The following is a 9,495-nucleotide window of genomic DNA, read 5'->3' as shown; positions in this document are numbered from 1 at the left end:
ATGCATGCACGTATGTTTGGCTTAGAATAAGTGTCATTTGGAAAAAAGGAAAAAAAATTACGGGGTATGACTTTTACAGAAATTTTTATTTGATGCCAATTGGAAGTTAGAACATAGGCAGATATCTTATATTTCTTTTGAATTCCAATGAGAGGTATGTTGTATGTAGATATTTTGGAGCAAACCAAAACATAAGGTAAGAGCTCATGATCCATGCTTGATATCTGAACTATGCTTTTCAAAATGTATGTCTGGCTTAACTTAAATCTAGTTTGGAATAAAAAAAGCACATAAATTTCGATGATCAAATTTGCATAGAACAAAATCTTAGACACCGTTTGGAACATAGGCAGATATATTATATTTCATTTGAGATTCCAATGAATTACATATAGGAATCTTAGAGGGTACCAAACCAAAATTAAAAGATCATGATTCCTTCATTTAATTTGGGTATACAATTCCCGCGGCACATTTGAAATTTTCATGTGCTCTTGGTTGGGTTCCTATGGGAATCCAGTTCCCGTGTTTCATGCATTATTAGTAGCATTTCAATTTTCTAATAATCAAAGTCTCCTAGAATTTTTACTAAACACTCCATCCCCGTGAGCTGTAGTTTCAAATTTTCGGACGGCCATTGGGTACAGCTTCGGGAGTATTTCAGCGGTTGCGGCCATGCATTTGCATTGGGAACGAGCAGGCCGGTGGCTAGGAGGGCTTGCATCCCATTGTTAGAGTTCGGAACAAAATGGAGCCTCCCCGTGCGTTTGGATTCTGGGCCGTTGGATTGGCTGTCCAAAGCGATCCAGGCCGTTGGATCTTCATCCGGAGCGATCCTGGCCATCAGATCTTCATCCGGGGCGATCCTGCCCGTCGGAACGAATGAAACACTGCTACTGGTGCCACCGCCTGTAAATCCCGTGCCCCACCGAGGGCAGTCTCGTCTTTTCACACGCAGGAGTATAAAATGCAACAGGCCCGTGCGTAACCCTAGCCGCCGCTCCTCCCGCACCCTCTTCCTCTCCCTCTCTCGATTGAAACCCTAACCGCGTGCGCCTTCCCCTCCTCCCCGCCTGCGCCGTCGCCCCCGCTTGCCCTTGCGCCGTCGCCCCCGCTCGCCCTTGTTCCGTCGCCCCCGCTCATCCTCGCGCCCTCTTAGGGATCTCTCCTCCTACTACTACGCCATGAGAAAGCCCGCCAACGCCAGCGCCGGCCGCGGCACTGGCGCATTCGAAGTCCGCGTCGAGCGCCCGCATCGCCCGCCCGTGCACCCGAACCTGACACGACTCAGGGCGCGCCCTGCTACCGGCGCTGGACGCCCTGGCTCGTCCTGGCCATCTGCGTCGCCATCTTCCTCGTCACCAAGTTCGGATTCGCCTTCCAGCAGCTCAAGGATCGGAGAACCAACTCCTCAGCCCATTCCCCACCACGTACGCAAGCTGCTAGGCTCCTCCTTCTCTTCTTCCTCCCCCCTTGTTTGCTTCCTCGCATGTGCATTTCCTTGCTTAGAGGAGGACAGTACAGTGAGTTCAGTTCAAGATTTAGAGGACATAATTCCCCCAACCCTTTGTTACTGATCAGTACAATTGCAAATAGCAGGCCCAACTCGATCTACTCAAAGACATACTGTACTATCTCTACTCCTAATGAAGCAGTTGGTGAATAGTCTGCACGGTTTTTTTTCGTTGGTTTTTTTCGTCACCTCCCCCACCCCACCCCTTCCCACGCAGCCATCCAAAAAAACCCACACCCAAAAAAAACCATTGACCCCATCATGCGTTGCCCACTCCCATCGATCCCATCTATCGTTTCCACCGCCGCCGCCGCGAAAAAACTCCATCGATCCTCATCCTTGCTTGCCCACTCCCATCGATCGTTGCCACCGCCGCCGCCGCCGTCCGAGGGGGAGACGTCGCCGCCGCCGCTGCAAGGTATGGCGGTTTGAATCCCGCCCCGCCTCTGCAAGGCAGGGCGGTTTCAATCCCACCGCCGCCGAACTCCGGGAATCGCCGCCGCCAAGTCTCCAGGGCAGGGCGGTTTCAAACCCTGCCGACGAACTCCGGGATACGCATAATCGTCGTTGCCGCCCCCTCCCCCGGCTGCCCCATGGTCTTCTATCTCTCCCAACTCCGCTGTCGCGCCCCGTCTTCCGTCTCTGCATGAATCGCTGTTGTGGCAGCCACTCCCCATGGCGGCCATCCGGGCACACCGTGTCCGGGATGATGGAGGTGATGTCGGCCAGTTCCCTGTTTCCGTTGGCATCTTCTGCGATGGGACCCGTGGGGGCAGGTCGCGCGCTGCTCATCTATGTCGATGGCGTCGGCGTCGTCCTTCCCCTGCAAAGCATGGCGGCTCCTTGGCTGGATCACAGTGATGATACAGTTGGCTCGGCGGCGGCTAGGGATCTCGCAGGCTGGCGTTTATTTGATGTCTGGGTGTTCCAATCGTGATGGAACGGACGTATAATGTACGGTATAAGAATTTGGACGAGGCTCATCTGCGTGGATGGTTGTGGCTTGGCCGCCGGGCACACAATCCATTGATTCACACATAAGGTTTGCCTTTTTTCTTCTCTTTGCATTCTTTTCTATTAAGTTTGCAGATTGTTTGTGTTGGCCAACGAAAAAAGATTTAGGACCCTAGATTTATACAGTTTAAGAACTTACAAAGTTTAGCAAGTATCTGGTTCTGAACTTTCGAAGAGTGCTTATAACAGTAATTTCTTCAGTATTTTGTAATTCCGATTTAATAGCGATTCTGTTGTAGTAGCATCCTTGTAGTTCACCATTGGAATGTGTACTGTTTCTTGATTCTTGAATTCTGAGCTGAATGTGCACATTTAGCGACCACTGCGTACGTACGTGCTCTAACGGAAAGTACGTAGCTGACACAGACCGTAGCCATCTACACCAAGGCTCCTCTGCCCTACCGAGTCTTGCAAGCGATCGTCGTAAGAAATATTCCGTGTGATGCCGGCATGTGTTGTTGTTGCACTGTCGCAACCATCCATCTACACACCAAGTGTATGTGAACAAGATTCATTGGGGTTCCTCTATTTTCCCATAGTTTTCCTCTTCTTTTCATGCAAGATCAGTCTCTGATCCATCTCACTCGCATGGATGCAGGTCAAAACCGAGTCGCGGTGTTCACAATGCTGGGCATTATTTATATCGAAGGACGAGGAGGAAGATTTGGATGACCGTAACCACAATGGCAAGGGCAGCAACATGGTCGTCACCTACAATGCCGATGGGTGCTGACATTATGATGTTTGGTTTATTTGTTGAAAGTTACAGCCCATGTTTCATGATTTATTTGCCACCGGTTAATCATGATATTTTGAAGTGCTCTGACAATTGCTTGCTGTCTGCATCTCTTACTTTTCAACTTGCTGCATATACAGATATACACCATTAGAATCTGTTTGTACAATATATTTACTTATTCAACATGCTTCAGTTATGCTTCTTTGAAAATCCAGTTGTAGATTGCAGTGAAGCCCCATTTAGATCTTGGCTATAGTATTATTCTTGTCTTATGACTCGTGACAGATTGATATGTGATACCATGACATAGCATATGTGGTACCGTGGTAGTCACATTTGGTGGTAGTTCTGATTGTTTGCTAGATTACGAGATAAGACCAAGTGCTTCTGCAACTCGGTTGCGGTTTTGATAGGAACATGAAGACTTGTGCCATGCCATGGAGCATGTTTGATTAAAAGGAGTAAGTCAACATACAACTTGTTTCTTATGTTTTATTTAGAGAAAATGATTGTTCCTTGTGAGTCATTTTCTTCTACAAATGCAGCATAGTTGCTCCAATATATTGATCAGGGAAGAAGTTTGTTACAAGTGTTTTATAGAGTTGACGCCAGAGACATCCAACGGGATACATTGGTAGGGACTTCGTGAAAGGCGGACTCCATTTAATCCTTTCCAGCTGCTTACTGAACACCAAGCCCTATTTGATATGCTTAATGATTGTTATATAGGTGAAGGAATCGATGAAGAAGCTTCCGTTCAGCATGGTATCTCAATGGAAGAATATCCGAAGCAAACCTCCGCTACTTCTCTGTTCCCTTTCATTTGTCGTGGGAAGACCTTAGGAAGGTAGGAAGACCTTAGGAAGAGCGGGTGGGAGGAAGAGAGGCCTGTGCTATAGATGTAGGCGAACAATGGTCCTTGGAAATTATTAGTACTCTACAAAATGTCTGTCCCCTATGATGCCTACAATGAGCGAGAGAGGGTGGCAGGAAGGGAGAGCGGAGGAAGGAAGATGGGGATATATGTAGAGAGGGAGATAGGAGGAAGGGAGATGGGCATATATGTAGAGAGAGGAAGATCAGATAGGGAGGGGAGTTTTACAGGACGATTGTCGTTGAGCCACTCAAATATGTATGTCTCTGTTGCATCGCACGGGCAATTAACTATAGAAAAATTCAAGGCTATTTTTTAAAGTGACATTTATTCAGCATGTTCCAACCTTTACATGCCTTAATTATAGAATAATCTAATATTATGATTTCTCCAGTAAGCAGTATACTATATACTTAACTGGGACTTTGAATTTGTGCTTTAGGAAAATTTGAATAGACCTCGTCCACGCCGATAATTTCCTCGTACATCAGGTTGAACAATTTTGTTTATGTTGTGAGTGGCCAATATTCCTTACCGCTGGCCACATATCTCACTTGTGCTGGTCCCCTAGAATATGCTAATGTTTAGTTTCCAATTTTCCAACTATCAAATATCAGTGGACTTTACATGGTTTCTTGCAAAAAAAAAAGACTCATATGGCCCGAGTTTGTTTGCTCAGGAGCATTCTTCCATAGATTATAATAGTCAGTGGCTTAAAAGTATTGTCATTGCTACAAACATAAAACTGATGAAAGAAGAACATATTTGTACCTTATTGCCGGCTGACTATACACACAAGAACCTCGACACTCTCATTACTGTGTTATATATTTAGTTGCAATAGTATTTGATTTTTCATGAAGCAATATGCTTACTGTTTCTTCATTCAGTTTCGTGTTTCAATGACGCGTGGAGGACGACGGTCACGAGCGCATTGTCGCAAGCTCACAGGAGGGAGGCACACATCTCATCCAATATAAAAGCATGCTCCGAAGAATCCCTAACCCTCCATGGAGCCATTGCTAGGGGGCGACGAGATCAACGCCACCCATCACGACCACCGAGATGTAGAAGGTATGTCCTGGTGCTTCCCCAGAATCTTTCCCGCCTCTTGAGAGACCACATGGCGTTCTGGTGGCAGTTTTTGGCCAAGGTTGGAAGCCAAGAACACTTCTTAATTTTGATCACGGACTTGACATTGTGGTCGGCGGTGCGTGGTGCAGTGGGTGATTTCTTGCCTGGCGTATAACAATGTGTGTTCAATGGGTCGCCTCTTCTCATGCACAAGTCTCAGTGGGAGACAACGACAGCTATTCAGAATAACCACAACAAATTTGTGACACAGGTGGTTAGTGGGAGAAGGAACCTGATACCGCAGCCGATTCTGCAGCAAGGGTGGTGCGTAGAAGATAGTTGTAGCAAGCATATATATAAGTCACTCTGGAAAAAGTGTGTAGTTATTGTTGTAATAGAGATCCATTCCTATATTTTCACTGATATGCATGGTTGAATAGTACTATGTGTGATATGTGAGAGTAATGTAATACAAAATGAAACATGGTGGATAGGGCTTCGTGACTGAGCTGGCGAATAAAATGTCAGTGGTGGAAACGGACATGTTATAGAAGATGTTGAGGGTGGCACCGGAGTTAATGGCCAAATGGGGTTCCTCGGCACCGAAAAGAAGGATGCTGCAGCGACACGTACTGGGTTCCATTTCCAACCAGAGAAGAACTTATGAATGGTATGTGCGCGATCTATTCATTCTTTCGTTTGATCCTTATTCCCCTCAACTCAGATTCATTTTATTTTGTACTTATGCATGATTTTGATGGATCAATAAATTTAGTGGCATTAATTGCAATGTGAAATATCATATATCCATAAACTTCACATTGTTGTTGCTACGAGTCTGCTGGTCAGCTACTTCCAGTTATCCTCATCGAGAGTTGATTGTCGGATTTCACCAAGAAATAAAAACAGAGGAAAACCCGCCGGTCTTACTACCGATAGCATCAAACAAGAATATGGGTAATTTCCCTTGTAATGATTATTAGAATTGTTGTTTCTGAAATTCAGTCTTCAGAATTACTATGGCTAAGTGAAGGTGATAAATAATTCCAGTTTAACGAGTACTTGTGGATTGTTTAGATGGAGGAGCACTCTTAGTTTTGTTCTTAGATTCAATTCTGAATCATTTAGTGTGCAATTCAGATTCACGCAGCATTTTTCTTAAATTTTGCCTGCCTGGAAATTATTAATGTCAACTTAATACATAGCATGTCCTGATGTTAAAGATGATGCATTTCTTCACTACAGTCTACATACTTGGTACATATAGCATGTCTCTGCCATCAGCAACCCCGTCTAGCTCACTTTTTCAGCGGCATAGCCTTTTTCCAATCTTATGTCAATTGGTCTTTGCTTTGTAGGCACTAGAAAGGAGACGATCCTATCCACTATCACAATGAAACAAGAGAAACAATTCCTTGCAGTCATCTATAAGGTCAGCATGTTGGGGCTTGGTTGATTCATTTATATTGCTATTTCTATCCACACGTAAAAGCATCTACGTATCCACAATTAATTTGCTTACCCATGTGAGTTTGGGGATATTTTTTCTCTTGTTAGGATGCATGTCAGATTTAAATTCTCTGATATCTATGTATGTAGTGTAATTTTTATTTTGTAAAAACCTACTATCAGTCCACGCATGAAGGTGCACTTAATTTCTTAGTATTTCTACGTGCATTATCTCTCTTGAATTTACTTAGTAATAGTGTTTTGTTATTTGGGTCTGAAGATACCAATATTGCAAAAAGTAAATAATTTGGGAGGAAAGTGATTTGAACTTTATACTGTTAAGGACAATAAACCAAATTGATTTGTATAGAGGCGTGAATAATCAAACCGAAAAAGGGGAGTTGATTAGTAAGAGACATCTAGGATGTTTCATATTCTGCCGAAAAGCTCAATATAAATATGTGTAGATGTGTTAAAATTTGTTAACTGAATTTCTGGTAATATAATTAGTACTACTCCCTCTGTTTCTAAATATAAGTCTTTTTTAGATATTCCACTGCGGACTACATACGAAGCAAAATGAGTGAATCTACACTCTAAAATATGTCTATATACATTCGTATGTTGTTTGTATTGAAATCCATAGAAAGACTTATATTTAGAACGGAGGGAGTATATGTTATGGTGGATAAAAATTCTTTTAAATACACTATATATACTGTGTACTAAATGGTGGAATCATTGGCCGCCTGCCGGCCTCAACTGACATAGAGAGGGAGAACACCCTAGATCGGATGCTCGCGCATTTGCGCCTCACCAAGGTTCACTGCCTCGCATGCTTCCTAGGCCGAACTGAGATGCCGTCTCGAGCCACTGCATTCTCGAAAAAAAATCTCAGATGCCATTGTTCCATTGACCTGATTCTGATTGTTTTGTAGACTAAAATCGTGTTTTGAAATTATATTCATCAAGTGAGAGACACTTTCCAATGTGCTAAGATGTGCAGCTCAACATCATAGGATTGTCACATCTTGAATTCTGGTTCTTAGAGCTTTGGTTTCTAAGTTCTAACCCTTATTTGCTTGTCTTGTCTTTTGTTTTACGGGTTTCAAGCTTCAGCACAAATCTTCTGTAGGAAATCTTGTACTCATAGTGTAGAAAAATGCCGTTTTTGTGAAATGTCACAGGAGCTACATTACTAACATTGTTGTAATGTTTGTATGGTAGCCTATTCTTTAATCCGTTCAATTACAGAGTTTATGATTATGTAAATGGAGTATGGGATCTGAGAAGAAGAAAAAGGTAATAGTACTTTCGTTCACAGGCAGATTCGACATATCCTCGTTTACTTCCCCCTTGTCTTCTGACTGACTCCTTAAATCATCAACATGTGTGTATATATAGTTGCATCCGATTCAAGGAAGATAATGGACAAGTGCATTGGTATGAACAGGTCGTCGACTTTGACAGAAAATGCATACAGATTATCAGTTTTCCTGCTGAGTTGTACTATTATGCTACAGAATACACATCAGCTATTATGCTACAGAATACGCATAATTAGTTACAGATCAGTAGGCTACTCATCTGGTTAGTTTTCTCAAGTCATTTCTTCTGTGTGTATATATGTTATTTTCCTTTTTACACTAACAAGAGTTTCGTGCTTTCTGGTATGGTGTGGTGCTCCCCCCTTCATTTAGTGAGTTCTTCCTTAATGGAGGATATGGTATAGGTAATAGTGAGTGGTGTTCTAGCTTATGCACTATTTCCCCCTGGCCCGAGTTCCACACCATAACATGCTGCCGCCCCGGCTGCCGCGTCTGCCACGGCGCCGACGCCTCCCTGGCTCGCGGGACATCCCCTCTATATATTGTAACAGACTCGCATGAATACAATTGAGTTGCATCCTATAATCTTCTACATGCATCATCTGGTTTTAATGGACAGGTTCCAGCAAAAAATGTCACGCTATAAGGAAAGCGAGTGGGAAGGGTGTGTTGTAGGGTGGAATTCTTGTGTTGGAACAACGTGTTGGAGATAACATGGTGAATAGTCCGTACAACTACATTTATTCCCCACATATGAGTTGGATTTGGGGGAGCCCAGACGGTTGAATTTGGGGAGTCTGCTGGGCACCCATTTGAACACGGCCGAATGTATGAGGGAGAAATGAGCTTCGACTTGTTTAATATTGTACAAAAAATATTTGCTGCTAATAATGAGACAAGTTCTGATTTGTAAATGCAATATTCTTCCATGTATACAGAATTACAGATTGAATGAAATATAAGCCAAAGTTGAATCTCAAGCCTTAATTTACACTAAAAAAATAATATAGGTTTGATATATGTGTAGAATAGGATATTTTCCCTTGAGAATCTACTAGATGAGGTGGTCATTATCGACATCCTTGTGAAAGTTCGCATGATCTTAGCACGAACCAACTCACAATGCTATCTCGAGCAATGCTTTATTCACTTAAGTATCTTTTTTTAGGAAAACACTAGGTTAAAAGCCTACTGCAAAAAATTAGATGCAAAGTTATTGTAATTGCCATTTATGATCACGAACGATCTTACCGAATGACTGTTCTCATGGCCTTCAAAGAAGAGATATACTAGAAGTTGAGCGCAGTTGGAGGGGCCTTAGTCCTTCCGAGCCAAGAAAAATAGATGGCGCCTGTCCAAGCTATTAGTAGATGGGAAAATGTTAAAATATTTTGTGTTGCCATGGTTCTTAATGGTTAGGTATGTGTCGCAACCTGTATGGTTTCAAGTGCCTAATTTCATGTGTAATGGTTTGCCAGGGAATTGCAAAATGCAATCAAGTGTC

At 43.3% G+C, this 9,495-nt stretch overlaps 1 long non-coding RNA gene across 3 annotated transcripts; it reads left to right on the top strand.

The window, feature by feature from the left end:
- Positions 1-1,803: 1,803 nt before the first annotated feature.
- Positions 1,804-8,996, top strand: LOC120973906 (uncharacterized). Of its 3 annotated transcripts, XR_012203647.1 has the most exons (8): positions 1,804-3,023; positions 3,126-3,900; positions 3,996-5,214; positions 5,709-5,884; positions 5,990-6,171; positions 6,573-6,646; positions 7,891-7,965; positions 8,068-8,996. It is a non-coding gene; the product is annotated as an uncharacterized lncRNA (long non-coding RNA). The 3 variants fall into 3 exon arrangements; XR_012203649.1 differs by lacking the exon at positions 5,990-6,171; XR_012203648.1 differs by lacking the exon at positions 5,990-6,171 and having other exon boundaries at positions 7,891-8,996.
- The last annotated feature ends 499 nt before the right edge of the window (positions 8,997-9,495 follow it).

This window comes from Aegilops tauschii, chromosome 2 (genome assembly GCF_002575655.3).
Source record: "Aegilops tauschii subsp. strangulata cultivar AL8/78 chromosome 2, Aet v6.0, whole genome shotgun sequence".
Lineage (NCBI taxonomy): Eukaryota > Viridiplantae > Streptophyta > Magnoliopsida > Poales > Poaceae > Aegilops > Aegilops tauschii.
The sequence above is the reverse complement of the archived record's forward strand: the minus strand, read 5'-3'. Positions and strand labels throughout refer to the sequence as shown.